Below are 21495 nucleotides of genomic sequence, written 5' to 3' on the forward strand. Positions count from 1 at the left end.
GTGGGGGGACACAGGGACATTACAGGGGACAAGGGAGGGGGACGGGAACACAAACATCACAGGGGACCAGGGAGGGGGTTCAACGGACATCACAGGGTACAGGGGGGGCACAATGGGCATCACAGGGGACTGGGGAGATGGGCTCAACGGTCATCACAGGGGACCAGGGACGGGGTGGGAGCCCTGCATGGTATGGTAATGAACAGGGAACAAACAGGTGCCTTAGAAGTTGGGCCTTGGAGAGGGGGCCCGGTGTCCACCTGCCAGTCTTTGGAATGGCCATTTCAGGCAATCAATGATCAATCACGCAACAGCATCAGCTGTGGCAGGAGGGCAAAAAAGAAGCATTTCTGTGTGCCACCATCTTGGAAGTGTGAAAAACCAACATTGCGGAGGAAACATCAGGTAGCAAAACAGGTGAAGGCCTTTGCAGGCACTCACCAAACAGGGTGTAGAATGCTGGTGGTCGTGGAGCGACGCATGTGGTGCTATTCAGCTTGATTTTATCTCTGGCGGGCAGCGAGCTCCAAGTGGAGCCTGCCTGGGTTCATGTAAAGACAGTAGGCATTGGGCATCAGCGGGTGGGATAGTAGGGCCCCAGAAAGTGGGAGGAGGTCCATAACCAAGGCAGGAAGGGGAACAGGTGAATCTGTTGTCATATCCCACAGGGACCTCTAACATACCCCAACTGCCCTACCGAGGGATGGCAGTCCCCCTCACGCCAATACAGCTAAGAGTGCTCAGGGTCAATAAAGACCAGTGGGGGCAGAGGATAAATAACAGGTTGTTTCGTGTCCTGTGAATATTCGCTAATTGCTAAACATTTGGCTCAGTGACCCACAGATATTTGCAGATAACCTTGGGGGAAGTTGACCCGGCCTTATTCACAAGTACCAGCATCTAACCTGGTACCACAAATTTCTCTCAGAGGGAGTGCAGCCACTAACGGATAAGCTAATCTCGAGATTGTACACATAAATGTGCAGTCACTAGATTCAGACAACATTTAAAGCACACAATTTTGAAGAAAAAAGTTGTAGCATCCTGGGCCTGAAAGAAAATGTGCAACTCAATTGATAATGATGTGTTATTTATATAGTGCTTACACCTAAACGCTTTACATAGAACCTGTATATATACAATATCATCCAACCGAACTTGGTACTCATTTATCGACCTCAGAAGGATGAAAGTCTATGTTGCCCAGTTGCCGGGATTCTAACCTGCAACATGAAGATCTCACAAGGATTACAGCAGTGATCGATGAACCTGGAGAGCTAGCTTAACTGCTATTATTTGATGTCTTAGGCAAACCTCTACAACAACATGACAACATCTACTGCAAGAACAGAGAAAGGGATGGAAATAGCTGTTTAGCATTTGTTTAAACATGAGCGATAGAAGTCTGCTTTTCCATGTTCAAGTATCACTTTTTCAAGCACATAACACTCACTGACCAACCAAACCTAACTCATCTTTCATCACACCATTGCTGAACAGTAAGTCTGGCTACAGCGCTACCTAAATTGAAGAATGCACTTTTCCTTGGTTCCATCACATTTATAAACATCAATGGAGAATGTTCACTTCTAGGTAAAATCACTGGTCAACAAAAAGCCTTCGAAGTAGTCATTGATTTGCTCTCTTTCGAGTTTTCTCGAGATTATCTTCTCCACAATTTACAAAGTTAGACACATCCTGGATCTAGTGCTCAGTGGAATCATGTTAGATGTATTATCCATAACAAACTATGTCCTGACTATTTAAATGCCCAGGGAGTAGCACAGCTGCAGAGACATCTAAGAAAGTAAATTCAAGTTACATTCTGGTAAGGCTTTTTGGAATTATAATATATCCTCCTACACGGATCATTATCAACAAGACCACCTACTCAAGGACCAACACCAAAGAAAATCCAACAGGCTTGACGGCTTACACCCAATCGATCAAAAATAGACATTGAACAAGAAAATTGGAAAAGGAATAGCATAGATTGTTTCTGGAAAAAACAAGGATGTTGCTGGCTAGGCCTGCCTCAAAGCTGACATAAGAAGAGTCGTGGAGCAAGGAGACAACAAAAATCTAAAACATAAAGTTATTTATCTATTATTAGCAACAGTCCTAAGGAATTACGTGTAATTGAGCCTGCAGGGTGGGATTCTTAAAGTAAGGAAAATCTGGTCAGGCCTTTCAAAGGACCATGATCTGCTGTCCTTCCGCCTCTCAACAAACAGATCTTCCTTCTTGGTGGGGAAATAGTCACTCTCAGTCTCTAGCGTTTATACTGCCCCACACTTATTTCTGGCCTTTGTGTTAAGTCTTTGATGACGCTCTGATTTTTCTCCAGAATATCTTGAGGCTCTTCTAGGATATTTTTATACCTGGAACCACTGTTCCTAGTGCTCTGGGTCATCAGTATGGGGAACAGGCATAACGCTCATTCACAATCAGTAGACCCCCGGGTGACCAGGTGTATGCCCCGCTTGTAAGTTATGAGTAATTTCCTGGGTCCTCTTCATTAACTTGAGGCCGTTCCACCACACATTTTTTCAATTACAGATCAATAGTTTTGGGAATCTGTCAACCCCCTTATCTTCTCCTCACAATACATTTCTTTTCTATTCTTCTGATTTTCTATTTATTTTCTTTCTCCAATCATCCTTTATGCTTGCTTCAATTCCCTTGCTCCCCTCCTTGACCCTTCTATTTTCCTTCTTGCCTGCTCACTGCTGCACCATGCTCTCTCCAGCTCTTCTTTCACTCTTTTCTTTCTCCAATCCTCCTTTATGCTTGCTTCCATTCTCTTCATCCCCTCCTTGACCCTTCTATTTTCCTTCTTGCCCTCCACACCCCTTTCCTGGACCACCTCCTTTAACTCCCACGACAGTCACCATTATGCTCTCTTTTCTCCATTCTTTCTTAATCTCTTGTCTTTCTCCCCTTCTCCTCTGCCACCTACTCTGTTCCCTTTATTAAGTCTCCTTTCTCTGCTGCATTCTCTTCCTTGACCATTATTTCTCTCTTTTCCTAACACCATTAACACCTTCTTTGTTCCTCACTCTCATTTGCATCTCCTCCTTCTTGATCTCGCTCTTCCATCGCCTCCTCCACTCTTGTCGCTCCCTCCTTTGCTTCTCTTCTATCTCTTGTCCACTTCAGCTCTTCTCTCTCCCACCTCTGCCCTTATCTACCCCTGGTCTTCTTTCACTCACCTTTACCTGTGTTCTTTCTCGATCCTGCAACTCCATTGTATCCTTCCACCATATCACATCTGCTCTTTTGTCTGTGGCTCCTCCATCCCTCATCCGTTCATCCTCATTGCACTGTGGCACATTATCACGCACCTTGCTCTCTGGGCAAGTCCCACTCGCATTTTCTCCCTGGCTGGGATGCCCGATTGAGCAAGCGCATATGTCTGTGTGTGTTATTTGAGCATCTACGATTGGGCGGTTTGTAGGTGGACTGCTGATTCTTAAAACTGGATTAGGGAACCACCCCTGGATTGATCTAGCCGATGTTACATTAAAATATGTCCACCATCTTGTATTCATTTCAAGTCTCTGATCCTGCCAGGGCTGTGAGGAAAGGCAGAGTGTCAGGATTGGAGCGACTCCAGCGATACTCTGCCATATGCAGGATTCTGTGTCTTTGTGCTGACCCAGATGCCATCCACAAAGGCTGGGGTGCAAGGCATATATTGGCAACTACTCTCAGTTTTGACTTTGCTCTGCTGACACTATTTGCACACCTCAGAAGGGAAGATGAAGTCCAGAACAACACTCTGCGTGGAGAGATGTTGCAAGAGGGCGCTGGGGACCCTCTCTGCCCTCGGTCAAAAAATTATTTGGGTAGAGAGTTGTCCAGAATGTCTGCAACCTCCCAATATTTGGACATTGTGTTCATCAACTCGAGACCTCCTTGCTCATGTGAACGTTCAAGTAATCAGAGTATGCACATAGGAAAACTAGATGCTATGGGAAATCCTTCATTTAAATAGTTCCGCAAAGGACAAAAGGCATTTGTTTTTAATATTCTGTGGAAACATAATTCTGAGGAGGATAGAATTGTAAACTGCAGTTTAAGTGATATGATTGGTTATTTATAACGCACTTAGTACCCAGAGTTTTCTAAGCGCGGACCCGGGCAATTTTAAGCGCGGACCCGGTGATCCAACCTGTGTTGCTCTGTGTCATCTTGCTGCCAAGGAGAGCACGTTGCCCCTGAGCTATCCTCCCGACGGGACAGCTCAGGGGGATTAACATCAATATTGCCAAAGCCTGTGGTGTCAAGTCACAGCAGTACCTACCATAATTTAATAAATCGTTCTACTCCCTTTCACTCACTTCATACTAAGCACAATAAAATGGTATATAATCACATGTTGAGTGGAGATTGTTTCAGGTATCATGTATTTATAATGTAGTTATCAGGTTGTGTCCCTCATACATCTTGCAGAACTACAGCGGTAAAACTCAGCGACAACTCCCAGTCAGAGGGATTTAACATAATCTCTTTTACTAAACAATAATGTTAACAAAGTGTAATCGAAAGTTGAGCTCAACATCGAAGTCAGGGATGCCCAATGATATCAAAGTATGCCTATATGTGTTTAGTCAATGCTGCCTTCCAAGGCACCCGCTGTGAAAAGTTCAACTCCTAGCAAGTACAAAGAAAGAGGCAAAGAACATGGTGTCTAAAACTAAGAAGGTGCGATATCATTGCATGGCCACATGCATGGCTACATGTTTGGCTAGCTATCAGCCTGAGGCTCTGTATATCCTTGCTGCATTCAGCAGGCACACTTCAAATGGGTGGGAGTAGCAGTGACCATTACATTGCACTGCTTTACTAGATGCCCTTCAATACTTGACCCAATGAAAAGTGACTTTAACCATGCTGGCAAGATCAAATAAACGCCAAATTGATGTGAGCATATTGGAATGATATTTCTATTTGATATTTTAATAGCCTACCCTAGCAGTAAGGCTGGGGATTAGAACCGCTGAAATATCAACTGTCTAAGTGCTCCTCGCTTCCTCTCATCTGCTTCTCAGCCTCAGATGCTGAAACATTATGAGGGAGCTGTCATTAGTCTGCTGCCAGCCCATCTGGACCCCTGCTGTTTTTCTTGACGCGAGTGCGTGGCATTCTTCCACTTAGAGCCTAATGCAAATTGTATCATTTATTAATAATATCACTAGCACTTGATATTTATTTTAATTAATCTTTAAGTCAGAAATGAACACTGGGGAGAAACTGAAAGAAAGCAGGAAAAGGATTTTTTAGTTGAAGTAGATTTTTAATGAAACCCTAAATTATTTAATAAATGCCATGTTCAAAAAAATGAGTTTAGGAATGATGAGAGCATGAGGAGTTGTTCAATGTAAAAAAAAGTTCACCTTGCCGCTATAATTACAAAGGTATGCAGCAACAAAAGGAATCCCATATTTGAGGGCATTCACACTGTTTGGGTACACATATTTCTGACACTTAAATCTAAGAGGCCTACCAGTAGGGGCGGGTACTTGCCAGTGGTTGCTGTGTTGAGTGGTGTTGCATTTCCGCTCTCCCTTGCCTATTTAAATCACACTTATTGCAAGAGTCATCATCAGTAGTGAGCCAAATTAGTTTGCCCAAAAGCAAATACAGTGTTTGTTTGCATAATTTAACAAAAACGAATTGATACCAAATATAAATCACACTTTGTTAAAAAAGAATATATTTAATGAACAATAAGTGTTTTTCATTTGATCATGTAAATCTGCTGGAATTCGCCATTTATGAAAAGAGAAAAATATGCCACCATCCAACTCCTGCTAAACAAGATACATTCTCGTCTTGTGACTGCATGTCGCCTTTAACTATGTATACCCAAGCTACTGCTCACTGATGAGGCCCAGCAAGGCCGAAACATGTCTGGCGATGCTTGTGGTCTCATGTAGAAGGGATGTGACCTAGCAGTTCGGGCTGGACTACCTCTTTGGCGGTGGGACCAAGCCTGATTTGCATATGCTCTTTCCCCTTCTGTAATGGCTTTGCAGGTGGAGAACGATGGCCTGGAGGGTTGCCCAGAGCAATGCCAGAGGTTAATATTTATTCTAAACCTTCCTGCCATCACCTCTTATGTTTTTCCAGTTTCTCTTACCATACAATGGCGCTCTGAGTTGACATGTTTGTATACATAAATTTAAGTAGGGGAGCTAGGTGAATAATGCGAAAACAGAGGGAAGCAAGTTTGTTCTCTTCCTGCAGACATTTTAAGAATAATTGTTAAACAAAAGTACACATTTTGTAAATCTAATCAGAGGACTGAGCAATTATTAAGCTTCTTAAATCATATTTCGATAAAACCTCGAAATCATAGTTTAAGTATGATTAGATGAACACGTTTTGTAATCAGGCAATTACTTCTGTAAATAGAACTGTGAACCTTTGCTTTTCCTGTGTAAACAGAATGGAGAAGAATTTCACACAGTGTCGGGTGGTTAATGTTTTAATTCGGGGAGGGAGTGCAAGCATTTCTCATAAATATGTGGCAGGACTGAGCATAATAAAGAAGCCTGAACCAAACAAGGAAGGATCAGTAGACCCTCAAACCCCCCAAGAAAATATGCAATTAATTGGTTAAAATAGTGCATTTTACAGCACAATTAATTTGAAAATTAGGTATAAAACCATACAGTTTACAATCTGTTTTGCTGGGTAATACCCGGAAAAGAACATTAGCTACCAAGTCACCAACAGTGCACAGGAGCATTTTACAACACATTTTCAAGACGCTTTTGCCCACTATACACCAGCGTTCTGCCAGTTTAAGAAAACATGTTCATGCAGACTGTGCCAATACACCTCCATGGTGGATGCATCCAGTGTTTCCAAATAAGAATATACTCATTTGCTTTGCCCATAATGCCTGGAATTATACTATAAGAAAACATGTTTATGCTGGCTCTGCCAATATATGCCAGAATCCCCAAGTGAAAATCTACTCTTATTAGCTGTGCACTTAATGCTGGAAAAAATGCCATGCCATAGTAAGAAACCCTATCCTGTCTGGCTGCACAAATGCACACCTGCATGTAGGATCACTAATGTTGGCTTTGTCCTTAATGTCACTAACAAAAGCCCTGCCACAGTAAGAAAACATGTCCTTGATAGATGCCCAAAAGCCACCTACGTAAGAGAACTCATAAGGTTGGCTTTGCCCTTAACACCAGTAAAAAAGTGGCAAGGAACAATGAAAAATATGTCCCCTGTGACTCTACATAACCTTTTTGGCTTTGCCCTTAATGCCAGTAAAAAATGCATGCCACAGTAAGAAAATGTGCAGGCTTTCCCCAATGTAATTGCCCCAAAGTAATTGCCTCAATGTAATTCTCGCCCTCCACCCCGACCCCTACTCCAGGTAATAATACTCATCAAACTTATATGAGCCAAAAAATGATAGTAAAATATGCCACTGTCAAAAACAATCAAATGCTCCCTGCACCTAGGTGCCCACTAACACATGTGTATCCATTTAGCCACCTGTCATGAACCCATACAGCTTCTCCCTCAATAATTCACACATACACCCAGAATATTCAATCTGCATTGTCACACACATGCACTCACAATTATACGCAGCATTCACACTATATTCTCATTCATATACACACTTACAGTTCAAGGTCATGTATACAGAGACCCCATGCATGCATACATACATGCACATCCACATGTATACACATTGCTTTTATATCTTACGTGTTTCTCCTCAGCTTTGCACTCAATGAGAAGCTGCCTGTTCAGCTGCTCTCCAGACATTGTCCCTCCCCCACTACACAAGAACAAGGAAATAGAGGTTCCTGGTTCCTGGCATGCGCTCTGGAGCCAGAGTGCCTCCGTCGTTTTGGCCACGGAACATTATAAACCTGCCATTCTGTATTCAGATCTAAACAGATTGTTTTATTCAGGTTGCATAAAAGACTCTATTAGCGTATACGCAAAATGCATTTTGAGGAAATGTGTGAAATATATGTTTGTCAATATGTTAATCAAGTTAGTTAAGGGTATAAGCCTGTATACACCTTTATAGGATGCCCTTCACCAAAGGAGTAAATGCGTTTTCCATTAAAAACCAAATAAACTGTTGGAGTTATGAATGGGCTTCCAACAGTCTGTTTTAGTTTTAGGTGGACCTGGGAGTGATCCCGGAGTTCTACATCATGTATGCGGGGATCCAATTTATACAGAGATAAAGAATGTCTTGCCTGCTCAAGGAAACCCTGATCCCTTCAGCGTGGCACACAATCTGTGTTCCACCTTAAGATATCCGAAATCCCCAAACACTTCACAGCAGTACGGTGCAGTTCCATGGCCTGCACAAGGCCCATTGGGAGGCTTCACTTGGCAATTTGGATAGAGATATTAAATGAACGAAGCAGCATCATCAATGCTTCTGCAGATTACAGCAGCATCAGTGGCAGTGTGGGGTTGCAGGGTGGCTACTGAGGCCCATCAATGTCGCCCCCCCAACCACCGAAATCGGAGAGGAAACAGCGGCATGCGCACTAGACAGATGTGAGTTTTGCATCGTGGCACATCCCCTTCCAGCGCCTCACCAGGTTGGATGGAAAGACATTACTTTGAAGGACAACTAATAACACAGCAATGTACTGGTCAGCATAAATAGGTATTCCAACATGTCTGGGCATGTGTCATTTTTTAGTCATGTATGGTGTTACTCCCTAAGATGTCTGAAGAGTGGCATGTGCTGCAACCTGTAGGAGTCCTGAGTATGGGATACTCACACCTTACCGCACACACGTGCAAAATAATATCACAGGTGCAAGGAGGGGACTCTCTTATGATGACCATGGCAGGCCCCAAGAGAGAATAGTGGGCTCTGGACAGCGGACCTTCTTCTTTGAGATATGTTAGACCTGGTTGCTACCATTGGTTAGGGTGCACCTAGTGTACATAAAACAGTCACAGACTTATCTTCAGTTTACCAGCTTGATAGCTTGCTTTATATTTGCCAAATTTGGTTCAAATAGCACACGGTCACATTAAATAGGTCGTAACATTTAGGTTATGACAGTCAGTTCACATTTGTTACATAAATGGTTGAATATCATAAATCAGGTCACCTGGGAGTGAGTCAATTCACCTCTGATAAATAAACAATTAATTATCAACACCTGGATCTCTGTTAAATCAGTCAGTTCACATTTGTAACATAGATGGTTGAATATCGTAAATTGGGTCATCTGGGAGTGAGTCAATTCACCTCTGATAAATAAACAATTCATTATCAACAGTTGAATTGTGCAGAGTCCTGACCTTTGCCAGATTAAGAGTTTCTCATAACCTGGCTCTCCCCCCTTCCTCTGTGAACGTAAGTACAGCAACACTTCCCCTTGAGGGGGACCAAGAACACTACTGTCTGTAGTGACTAAACCACCACTCTTACGGAAGCCTGCCTGCTTCTGCAGCCACCCCCATGGGGAGAAAGACCCAGAGGGGCACGTGAATGCTACGTTCACTTTGACAGGAAAATTATACATTGGCCCCAGCCCGCCTGTGCATTTCCGGCAAGTGAGTTTACTTCTAAACTGTTCAATATTGTTTCTTCATTCCCCTTCAACTTTGACACAATGAACATGCACACTAGCCACTGCCCGCCTGTGCATTGCTGGCGAGTGAGTTTATATCTAAACTGTTCAATATTGTTTCTTTGTTCCCCTTCAACTTTGACAGAAAGAACATGTACACTAGCCACTGCCCGCCTGTGCGTTGCCGGCTAGCGTGTGTACTTCTAATCAGTTCAATATTGTTTCTTCATTCCCCTTCACATTTGACAGCAAGAACATGTACAATAGCCACGGCCAACATGTGCGTTGCCGGCGAGTGCACGTACTTCTAACCAGTTCAATATTGTTTCTTCATTCCCCTTCACATTTGACAGAAAGAACATGCACACTAGTCACGCCCCGCTTCTGTGTTGCCAGCGAATGAGCTTACTTCGAAACAGTTCAATATTGTTTCTTCATTCCCCTTCACATTTGACAGAAAGAACATGTACACTAGTCACGACCAGCTTGTGGGTTGCCGGTGAGTGAGCTTACTTCTAAACTGTTGAATATTGGTTCTTTGTTCCCCTTCACATTTGACAGAAAGAGCATGTACACTAGCCACGGCCCTCGAGTGCACGTACTTCTAACCAGTTCAATAGTGTTTCCTTGTTTCCCTTCAACTTTGACAGAAAGAACATGTACACTAGCCACTGCACACTGGTGCGTTGCCAGCGAGTGAGCTTACTTCTAAACAGTTCAACATTGTTTCCTCCTTTACCTCACTTTCCACCTCCTACCTCAGCGACAGCAACTCATGCAGCCACCCGTGACAGCGCCCAGGCACTGCTCTAGCGGAGCAGCACCAGCCGGAAAGGCGCACTCCTCCGACCTTAAAGCCTTGCCTCCAGTTATGCCCAAAATTTCAACCCAGGATTGGGGAGAGTAAGACAGGCCAGCAGTGAACAAGGACAGCTGAAAGGCGTTCTCTCCAGCAATCGAGAGCCAATTTGCTCTCTCTGGATCCCCCTCTAGCTTCTCCGTTCGCGCCACACTGGGATACAATTTATACATTTACGGCTTGGCCACCAGCCGCTATCTCGCAATGGCCTCCTGACAATAACAATTCCCAAAACTCCTCAGCCTCAACACGCTCCTCCTGTTGATGGAGCATACCAAGTCCCTTGAGAGCTTCTCCTGTGCCTATCGCTACGGGAAGCGAGAAAGGCCCAAATAACACATAAAACAAGGCCATGTTAAATGAAAAACCACATGAAATTCTGGTTTACACTCACCCCCTCCTCTTTGAAAAATCCTTGTCCCTAAGGGTTTACATGCCATAGTGGCGCAGACAACCCAGACTGACATTTTCCATCACATAACAATGGTACAGTCCACCATTGTCGAGCATAATCAATTGGGTTATAAACATTTAAATTGGTGCATGCAGTAGATTGAACAGTAAATCCCCTCCTGATAGTCTCAGTTTAGGTCTCAGGAGCATCATAACTCATCATACGGAATGGCCTGACCTCTCGCTGAGATTGGCGAAGGTCCCCATAGGCTTCTGGATAAGTTGCAGAGGATGCATCCTGAGGGTCTATTGGTGTTGGAGCCTTGTCCATTGTCACAGAGGTGGGTCTAGTTATGTCCCCATCTTGGATTATGGATTATGGATTATGACTGACATGTCAGTGCCTCCAAACGCTGATACCTCTCTCTGGTTTTCCGACAGTCTGGATGGACCCGGTGTGGGGTCTGCCCTTTCGCACCAGTAGGCTAAGTCTAAACTTTCAGGATCTTCGTCCTCGTCTTCTTATGTTTGACCAGTCTGAGTCTGAGTGTCTGAGGACCGGTGGACTGCTTGCAAGTTCAACAGCTCTGGGTCCTTATTATTTATATTCTTGTTTGAACTCAAGGCTACAGATGGTACAAAAATAGGTCCTGCGAGGAGTGGCTCTTTGGGTGACTCCACTTGCTGAGTTTCTGTAATTCTCTGACTGGCTGAAGAAGGAACTTTGGCAACCATAGGATCTATTTCCACATCATCCCCTAGGGGTAGGATGTGATTTCGATTGGAGTGTCCTTACATCCCTCCGGTTGCCTTCCCTTCTCAGTCTGTTCACAGGCAACCCTGTCAACTGTTTATCCATGAGGTAGGCTTGAGATTCCCAGCGGTAGCACATCTTTATCTGACCTCTTGTTCCCAAACCCCAGATGAGTACACGATCATCAGGTTGCAACTGGTGTAACCTTACTTTTTCATATCTACTTTTGTTTTGTTGCTCACTCTGTTCAGCAGCGGCTCATGCTAGCTGGAATGCCTGCAGCAGCTGGTCTCGCAGGTCCCTGATGTACTTGCAATAGTTCTATACTCCTGTCCCATCAGAGGATGTTCCAAAGCACAAGTCTATGAGTAAGCGAGAATCTCTCCCGAACATCAGCTGATAAGGAGTTAACCCAGTATTGATATTGGTTGACATTGATATTTTATTTCTACACAAGTGTTTCAGAGCACAACAAGGCAATGGAGGGGAACAGGGGAGAACAAAACAGCGATCTTACTATGCCCAGTGACATTGAGAACGCGCAAGTGCATGGAAGGGGGGAGAAGTGGAAAGTGCGAAGCAGAGGAGAAACAGATAAATAACAATAATACATAATAAAGGCAACAAACAGTGGTAGTGCAGCCAGCAATTTGCAAGTGCTAGGTTTAAGGCAGCAGACAGGGTAGGTATGATAAGTGCAGGAAGAAAAAGGGGGAGGCTGTATGGGTACAGCTACAGACTCCAGTGCAAGGGGTGGCCCGGAGGCAGTGCTGGAGGGTGGCAGGGTGAGCAGGTACCTGGGCCCGGAGGACAGAGTGTGGCCAGGTGCACGGTGCCAAGAGAGATCAGATGAGCAGGGGAGAGGGGGAGCGAAGGCAGAAGAAAAGAGGAAGGTCTTGAGGTGCTCCCGGAACCAGAGATGGTTCTCCTCAAGTTTTAGAGTGGCAGGGAGGCTGTTCCAGAGGGAGGCCCCAGCCAAAGACAGAGATCTACCCCCAGCTCGTTTCTTTGAAAAACAACTGACCCTGAGGGAGTTGGAGGTAGAGGACCTAAGAGCTCGACAGAGCAGGTATTTGCGGAAGGATAGCTGAAGGTATTTTGGACCCAGGCTCCAGAAAGCCTTGTGGACATTGCAGAGGGTTTTGAGTTTAATCCTTGCATCCACTGGGAGCCAATGGAGAGATCTCACAGCTGGAGAGATACGATCCCAGGGCTTGAGGCCAAGAACAAGTCTCGCAGTCCTGTTCTGGATTAGTTTCAGAGGGCGGAGAGTAGAGGCAGGTAGATTCAGAAAGAGGCTGTTACAATTATCCAAGCTAGAGAGAATCAGAGCTTGGGATACCATGAGCTTCTGGGGGAAGGAGAGGAAAGGCAGAGTACCTCTGAGGAGGTGCAGTAGGAAATGTGACTTTTTAGAGACCGCAGAGATGTGGGTGAGAAGGAAAGGGTGGATTCAAAGATGACCCCGAGGTTCTTAGCCTTGCAGGTGGGGGTAGGAGGAGGTCCAAGGGAGGCAGGCCAGAGAGTGAGTGGAAAGGATGGTGAAGGTGTGCCGATGAGGAGGATCTCCGTCTTGCTGGCATTCAGACAAAGATCCTTGGTGGCACAGCAATCTTGAATGGCATTTGGCAATCAGAGATGAGAGAAGGAGAGGAGGTGGCAGAGGGCAGCCTGAAAATGAGTTGAGTGTTGTCAGCGTAGCACTGGAAATTTGAGCAGAAAGTGGCAATGCAGTGGGCGAGAGTTGCCAGGTATTGGTTGAAAAGCCAGGGCGAGAGGTTAGACTCCTGGGGAACACCACAGGTAGAGAGGAAGATAGATGAAAGGAAGTACCCAAGTTGGACCTGGGAGGGTTGATCTAAGAGGAAAGAGGTCAGCCAGGCCAGAGCCTAATCAGTGATACCCAGGTTTTTACAGAGACGGATGAGCAGGATGGTATGGTTGACCGTGTCAAAGGCAGAAGAGAGATTGAGGAGGATGAGGACAGAGATAATGTTAGAGTCAAGGTTGGAGAGCAGATCTTCACAGATGTTCAGGAGAGCAGTTTCCATGCTTCTGAAGCCAGACTGGTAGTCTTGGAGACAGCCAACAGAATTGGAATGAAGGTTAAACTGAGAGACGGCCAACCTTTCCAGGGGTTTGCCCAGAAAATGGGAGTAATGGAAATTGGGTGATGGTTAGCTGGACAAGAAGGATCAGCTGTGGGTTTCTTGAGAAGAGGATGCACAAAGGAGTGCTTCAGAGGGGAGGGGAAGGATCCTGAGGCAAAGGAGTGGTTGCATACATCAGCAAGGGCTGGAGCAAGGGTGTCAATGTGGTCCTTGATAGTTTTAGAGGAACAGGGATGAACCTGTATTGACAAGGCTTTCATAGATCGGACTTGTCTAGCGACCTTTTCCGGGGAGAAAAGAGGAAAGGACGAGAAGGATGGTGGAGGGTGGCTAAAGGAGGGTCAGCAAGCACAGATGGAGAGGGGAGGTGAGGGGTGTCGGTGGAGAGGGTGGACAGGATGCCCTGGGTTTTTTAAATGAAGTGAGAGGCAATGGCATTGCAAAGAGCCTGGGAGGCAACAGGAGGGATAGAGACTGCAGCAGGGTTGGTCAGGTCCTTGCAGATTTTAAAGAGTTCGGCCGAGTTGTTAGATGCTGCAGAGACAGGAGCATGAATGTGGACTCTCTTCTTGGTGAGGATCGAGAGTCGGTATTGCCTTTGTAGCCGGCGACAGGCCGGTTTGTCAGAGGATGAACAGGAAGTCCTCCATTTCTTCTCAGCCGCCCTACACTTACGTTTAAGTGTAGCTAGGTCAGAATCATACCAAGAATTGCACTTGGCTTTGGACTTGAAATGGATCCTCATGACAGGGGCAAGTACTGTCATTCCTGGTACAGTTGTAGGCGTGCACCAGGGTGGATACATGTTGGCTTCACCTGAATTTCTCTTTGGCATTAGGTGTCCCCAGCATACCCATCAAGGTGTGACTGAAGCGGTCAGCTTGGGCATCCCATTGAGGGTGTTAGGGGGATGTCCTAGTTTTCTTCACCCCAATCATCTGCATGAGTTCTTTAATGAGTTTGGACTCAAAATCTCGTCCCTGATCAGAATGAATGCGAACAGGCCATCAATAATGTATGAAAAATGTGTCCCAAAGTACCTTTGCTATGGTGGGTTCTTTCTGGTCTCTGGTGGGATATGCTTGGGCATATCGAGTAAAATGGTCTGTTACTACCAAAATGTTCGGAATCCCGCTTCTGTCCATCTCAAGGCTCAGGAAGTCCACACAATCTAAGTCCATAGGTCCAGAGCTCTGTAGATGTTGGAGTGTTGCCGCAGGATGGCTGAGGGTTTTTCTGGTGATGCATCGGGCACCAGTGCGGCAGTAGTCCTCCACTTCGGGGCCCAGACGCAGCCAATAAAATCGGCTTCATACCAACACTACGGTCCTCTCACTTCCAAGTGTCCATGTTGGTCATGAAGGGCGTGCAAAGCCTGTGTATAAGGACCTTCGGAGCACCAGCCTGTGTATCAGGCGCCCTTGGATTTGACTTTCCTTATACAGCACCCCTCCCTTCTTCATGAGGGATCTCCACTCCTTTCGATATATCTGATATTTGGGTATACTTCTGTGCTCGGGCGGCCCTTTCGGTCCATTCTCTTTGTTCTGCAGCACTTCACATAGCTCTGGATCGTGTAATTGTCTTTGTCTCAGTTCTGCCTGTTTCATGTGGGGCAGCTCAGGAGCCATTAGACTGGTTGTGTCACAATAGCTCTAGGGCACCCACTCGGCAGTGCCGCCCAGACAGTCAATGAAATGCTCTGGCTCTTCCAGTGGACCAGTTATTTTCTTCAACAAGGCTTTCATAGTGGCCACAGAAGCCATTTCAATAGTGATGAATTCTGGTCTGTCCTCAGCGAAGGGTCTGCGGGACAGTGCATCAGCATCTGTATCATTGATTTCAGAGGATATCCCAACTGGAAAGTATATATAGACAAAGCAGCTAACCATCTATGGCCAGTAGCATCCAATTTGGCAGACCGGAGGATGTATGTGAGTGGGTTGTGGTCCGCCCTCAAGGTGAAGATGGCTCCATGTAGGTAGTCATGCAACTTTTCAGTCACGGCCCATGTAAGTGCCAAGAAATCCCTCCTGTGGGTGGGATAGTTCATTTCAGAGGGGCTTAGTCACTAGCTGGTGAAGGCCACAGGTCGGATCGTTCCCTGTTGTTCTTGGTAGAGCACTGCGCCTAGCCCTTGAGAGCTGGCATCCACATGTAGAATATGCAGGAGTTGTGGATCTGCATAGGCCAGCACAGGTGCTTCAGTAAGAGTCTTTTTTAGGTGAGTGAAGGCTTGTTCACACTTCACACTCCATTGCAGGCCAAAGTCCTCTTTGAGGTGAATCAAGTCCTGGACTAGGTATCCTTTTTGGTCGCTCCATTCTGTGGTGAGGGATAGCCTTTGGTCACATCACTGAGTGGTCTAGCAATGGTTGCGAATCCGGGTGCAAACCGTCGGTAATGGTTACAGAACCCCAGGAACCATCTCATCTCCCACACATTTTGGGGCCGGGGCCAAGAGTCCATGGCTTCCATCTCGGCGGGATCAGCTTGTATGCCATCCATGGACACCACATGGCCAATATATGTTACACTGGTCCGGCAACACTGGCACTTCTCTAGGGACACTGAGTCCCTGCTGCTGAAGACAGTCCAAAACTTTCAACAACCTCTGGTGGTCCTCTTCTAGGGTCCTGGCTGAACACGATTAAGTCGTTCAATTAAACTAGTACTTCAATCAGGTTCATGTCCCCCACAGTTTTCTCCATCAAACTTTGGAACGTGGCAGGGGCCCCGATATCTCTTGGGGCATTTGTGTAAACTGTCAAAATCCCAATGCACAGATTGTCTTTAGGTACCATAGGGATCTGATAGTACCCACTCCACATGTCTAAAACAGAGAACCACTTGCTTCCTACCAGACAGTCAAGTGCCTCATCCACCCGAGGTGTGGTGTACTGGTCAGGCACGTGTCCTTATTCTTCTTCCGTGCCACTATGATGGTTAAGGCATACGGACTCCTTGACTCTTGGATGACACCTGCCAGCAGAAATTCCTCCAAATGATGCTGAACATCCTCCAAATCAGCAGGTGCCACTCGTCTCGGCCTTTCTCAAAAAGGAGTGGTATCATTTAACTGGATGTGATGTTTTATGCTCTTGGCCTTGCCCAAATCCCAATCACTGATCAAAACGACCTCTGCTCGCAGGGATAGCTTGTCTCGAAGGTGATCCTTTTCACGTTCTGACAGGGGCGATTCCCCAAAGTTTATCTTTCTCACATCCAAGGGGGGATGTAGGCTTCAGGTGCCATCTAACTGGGCCACAGTGTCTGCAAGGTGAAACTGTGCAATTCTCAGCCCCAGGCAGGTGCACAGTCTTGTCTGTAACATTCGTGATGGGTACTCGAATGGCCTATAATCCTTGTCCAGTGTCGCTGATCAAGGTTTGTTGGACCATCAGCCCTCCCAGCAGTTCTTCATCCTCAGGGGCCTCCATCACCAATCTCCGGCACTAGCTTGGTCCTTTTGATGCGCACATGGCCTGGCACCATCACCGTCTGCCCAGGCATTATGTCAGCTTGACCGTGGTTGGGAGTAATTACTTCTCCCACTGGCTTGTTGATTTGATCAGGTTTCTCCAGGCTTTTTCTGAGATAAGCCTGTCGGCAAGCTTGGTGCAGCTTCAGAGACTGAGCAAACTGCGGCCCAGTCATCTCCACACACATCCTGGCAAATGTTCCAAACAGAGCAGAGTTGGTACCCATCACTAAGGGTACTTCTGGGTCCAAATTCTTTGTGGTGCTAACTAGAGCCAAGGTGGTTAAGGTGGTGTTCACCCCAGCTATTTCCTGACTTAGATGGATCTTCACACAGACATACCCCAGAATCTACAGGCATCAACTCCTACACCCATCAGGTTTAGTGCCTCCAAAGGGTCCTAGGGTAAATGGGTCATATGTTGGTGATAGTGTGGCTCATAGACAATGGGGACCTGGGAACCACTGCCCAGCAGTGTTGTAGTCCTCATCCCTTCCAGTTCAACTGGGATAGTCATGGTGGGCCCTATAAGGCCAACAGGAATGCCCTCGATGACTCCTGGCTTGAGTTCGTAGGTCTATTTTTCTATTTCTATTTCTATGTGTTTGTAACATGCCGACAGCCCGCAGGCATCAGGGCGCAGTGATTGCAGGATGCTGGTAGTGTCTTCTTGGGGTTTCAGAGCTCCCGGACCAAGCGGAGGTGGTCAGCTGTAGGACAGTTCTGAGTCTTATTTGAATGCTTGGTAGTTGGCACTTCATAGTTTAATGTCCTTATGGAGATGCAGGAATTTCTTGCAGTAGAGCTTACTCCTGGGATTGAGGTTCTAGCTGCTCCTCCGCTACAACCTTTTCGGCATTTCACGACACTGCTCTGGCTGAAGCTTGTTTCAGGGCCTCGAATCAAGCAGCTACTTGGGCATAGTCATGGTCTTGATTACACAGACGTGTGGAGTGCCTCTCGTCCCCACATCTATGACAAAATCTCCAGGGGGATAAGGGTGCAGATGATTGGGCGATGTAATGCCAAGGCTCATGAGCTTGTCGAAACATCTTATGTTCTTGATCACGAGAGGGAGGAAATGCTTCTCTGCTTGGCTGCTGATTGGCATTCGAACTGTCTCTGATTAACAGCTGGTCCTGTAAGTTCTCCACCAACTGTTGCAGCTCCTCGCTCTGTTTCTGCTGGGGAAAAGTATGGTTGGGGACTGGGCTCCTGCCTTGGACAGAATTGCTCTGGATATTGTCACCCGCTTCTTCTTTCAGCGTCCATATTGACCTTAATAGTTCTTCATAAGCCGGAGGGGAAGCCAGTTTCTCATGCAGTCTTAGTTGCAAAAGTCTATGCTGCATCAAGCGTTGAATCTGTTCAATCCTCACAAGGTATTCAGACAGTCTCCCTCCCGGTTTAAGGGAGGTAGCATGGAATCTCATCATTATGTCTTCCCTGGATCAGCAGTGCCAAATGCCCTTCCAGTGCACTCACCACGTGCAAAGAAGTCGGGTCCGGACTCAGTGTTTGGAGAGACTGTATAGTGTGTAGGTCAGGTCCGCACAAAGCCTCTACCACTCATCTCCTCTTTTCTTGGTCTGACACTATCCAGTCTTGGAGAATGAGCTGTGCGAGATCTGCCCACACCTCATAACTCTCTTCTCCTTAAGGCACAGGTTTTTCTCTGGAGAATGGTCTTAGGCGGGTATAGTCCCCATGTTCACTAAGGAAGGGTGACGTGCATTGTCGCTCCATGGTGACTTTAACAGCTTCAGCCACTGCAGTAGCAATGACGACGGCCTCTTTTGGGGGTGTGTTGTCCTCTGAGCATTAAGGTATCCCTGACCAAGCATGTAAGCTCCAGACTGGGCAGGTAATTACAGGTTCCCTCCCTTAAATCTCCTTGAGCAAGATTTTACCTGCAAGAGAAACTCCACCATAAAGAAGCATATCACATTTGGGGCCTTGACACACTTTTCACCTTACCCATATTGGGTTCCAGGGTACCAGTCATGGCTTGCACTTCATCTGTGGTAATGTGTATAGGGACCTCACCTATTATGAAGCAGGCCTTGGGACTAAGCCCTTTGGCTTGTATCCAGTGTATCACATACTCGTGTGCCATCTTTGCGACTGTGTAAAATGATCTACTAAATGAATAAAAGGGTTCCCCTGCCTTGACTGTGGGTGTATGATCACCTGGGATCTCAGCAGTGTCTCCAAAGTTAGTGTACAGTGTTACTCCCTAAGATGTCTGAAGAGTGGCTTGTGCTGCAACCTGTAGGATTCCTGAGAATGGGATACTCACACCTTACTGCACACATGTGTGAAATGATATCCCAGGGGGAAAAGAGGGGGCTCTTTTATCATGGCCATGGCCCGCCCCAGAGAAAATAGTGGGCTCGGGGTAGCGGGCCCTATTCTATGAAATATGTTAGACCTGGTTGCTACCATTGGTTAGGGTGCATATAGTGTAAATAAAACAGTCACAGACTTGTCTTCAGTTTACCAGCTTGATAGCTTTCTTTAATATGCCAAATCTGGTTCAAATAGCACATTGTCACATTAAACAGGTCCTAACAATCAGGGTAAGACAGTCAGTTCACATTTGTTTCATACACGGTTGAATATCATAAATTGGGTCACCTTGGATGGAGTCAATTCACCTCTGATAAATTAACAATTAATTATCAACACGTGAATCGGGCAGAGTCCTGACCTTTTCCAGCTTAAGCGTTTCACATAACCTGGCTTCCCACCTCGTCTATGAACGTACATGCAGCAACACTTCCCCTTGACGGGGACCGAGAACACTACTACCCGTAGTGACTAAACAACCGCTCTTATGGAAGCCTGGCTGCTTCTGCAGCCACCCCCATTGGGAGAAAGACCCAAAGATGCACGTGACTGTTACCTTCACTTTGACAGGAAAATTATACACTGGCCCCAGCCTGCCTGTGTGTTGCTGGCGAGTGAGTTTACGTCTAAACAGTTCAATAATTTTTCTTTGTTCCCCTTCAACTTATACATAAATAGCATGTACAATAAACACTGCCACCTGTGCGTTGCTGGCGAGTGCGTGTACTTCTAAACCATTCAATATTGTTTCTTCGTTTTACTTCACATTTGGCAGAAAGAACATGTACACTAGCCACGGCCTGTCTGTGTGTTGCCGGCAAGTGCCCGTACTTCTAACCAGTTCAATAGTGTTGCTTTATTCCCTTTCATATTTGACAGAAAGAAAATGTACACTAGCCACAGCCCGCTTGTGTATTGCCGGTGAGTGAGCTTACAGCTAAACAGTTCAATATTGTTTCTTCGTTCCCCTTCGACTTTGACAGAAAGAACATGTACACTAGTTAAGGACCGCTTGTGCGTTACCAGCTACTGTGTGTACTTCTAAACCGTCGAATATTGTTTCTTTGTTCCCCTTCACATTTGACAGAAAGAACATGTACACTAGCCATTGCCCGCCTGTGAGCTGCCGGCGAGTGTGCATACTTCTAACCAGTTCAAAAGTGTTTCCTTGTTCCCCTTCAACTTTGACAGAAAAAACATGTACACTAGCCACTGCCCGCTGGTGCGTTGCCGGCGAGTGAGCATACTTCTAAACAGTTCAATATTGTTTCTTCGTTCCCCTTCACATTTGACAGAAAAAACATGTACACTAGCCACGTCCGCCTGTGAGTTGCCGGCGAGTGCGTGTATTTCTAAACCGTTCAATATTGTTTCCACATTTCCCTCATTTTCCACCTCTTACTTCAGCGACAGCAACTCGTACAGTCACCAGTAACGGTGCCCGGGCTCTGCTTGAGGGCAGCAGCATCAGCCGGGAATTCACACTCCTCCCGACATGAATCCCTCGCCTCCAGCCGAGCCCAAACTCTCAACCCAGGATTGGGGAGAGTAAGATAGGCCAGCTGGGAACATGGACAGCTGAAGGGCGTTCCCTCCAGCAGCCGAGAGCCGATCTGCTCTCTCTGGATCTCCATAGAGCTTCTCCCTTCATGCCACACCGGGATACACTTTATACATTTATGGCCTGCCCACCAGCTGCTATCTCGCAGGAGCCCCCTGACAGAAACAATTCCCAACACTCCTCAGCATCATACACGCTCCCCCAGTTGGTGGAGCATGCCAAGTCCCCTGGGAGCTTCTCTTGTGCTCATCGCGAGAAAGGCCAAAATAACACAGAAAACATGAAAAAGGGCACATTAGATGAAAAACCACATGAAATGCTGGTTTACACTCATTTTCAAACTTTTCCTAAAAGTACACTTCATTGTTGTTAAAACTGTTTTCCTGCGTAT

This window comes from Ambystoma mexicanum, chromosome 12 (assembly GCF_040938575.1).
Source record: "Ambystoma mexicanum isolate Mex_15411 chromosome 12, UKY_AmexF1_1, whole genome shotgun sequence".
NCBI lineage: Eukaryota > Metazoa > Chordata > Amphibia > Caudata > Ambystomatidae > Ambystoma > Ambystoma mexicanum.